This window comes from Nothoprocta perdicaria, unplaced genomic scaffold (assembly GCF_003342845.1).
Source record: "Nothoprocta perdicaria isolate Ctin4 unplaced genomic scaffold, notPer1 scaffold_185, whole genome shotgun sequence".
Lineage (NCBI taxonomy): Eukaryota > Metazoa > Chordata > Aves > Tinamiformes > Tinamidae > Nothoprocta > Nothoprocta perdicaria.
In genome coordinates this window covers 1,422,430-1,423,157 of record NW_020455038.1, presented here as the reverse complement: position 1 = coordinate 1,423,157, position 728 = coordinate 1,422,430, and positions in this window count along the sequence as shown.

Here is a 728-nt window from a genome sequence, read left to right as displayed (position 1 = left end):
AGACCTGGGGCGGGGCCTGAGGGCGCCATGGAGGAAGGAGGGGGCTGGGGGGGCGGGGGTGCCGGTGCCCCCCATGCAGGGCGGATGGGGCTCCTCCCTTGGGGACCCTGTCCCCAAACTGCCCCTCCCCGCGCCGCGTTATTGGGGTGACCCCTCTGCTATTGGGGTGACCCCCCTCTGCTATTGGGGTGACCCCTCTGCTATTGGGGCGACCCCCTCTGTTATTGTGGTGACCCCTCTGTTATTGTGGTGACCCCTCTGCTATTGGGGCGACCCCTCTGCTATTGGGGCGACCCCCCTCTGCTATTGGGGCGACCCCCCTCTGCTATTGGGGTGACCCCCCTCTGCTATTGGGGTGCCCCCCTCTGCTATTGGGGTGACCCCCTCTGTTATTGTGGTGACCCCCCTCTGCTATTGGGGTGACCCCCCTCTGCTATTGGGGTGCCCCCCTCTGCTATTGGGGTGACCCCCTCTGTTATTGTGGTGACCCCTCTGTTATTGTGGTGACCCCCTCTGCTGTTGGGGCGACCCCTCTGCTATTGGGGTGACCCCCCTGCTATTGGGGTGACCCCCCCGTTATTGGGGTGACCCCCGCTGTTACTGGGGGGTGCCCCGATACTGACGGCGGTGCTCCCCGCAGGCGGGAGATGCCGCGGGGGGCAGGATGACGCCGTGGGCCATGGCGGCGGAGCGGGCGCCGGAGCGGAGGGGCCCGGGCGCGCGCCGGG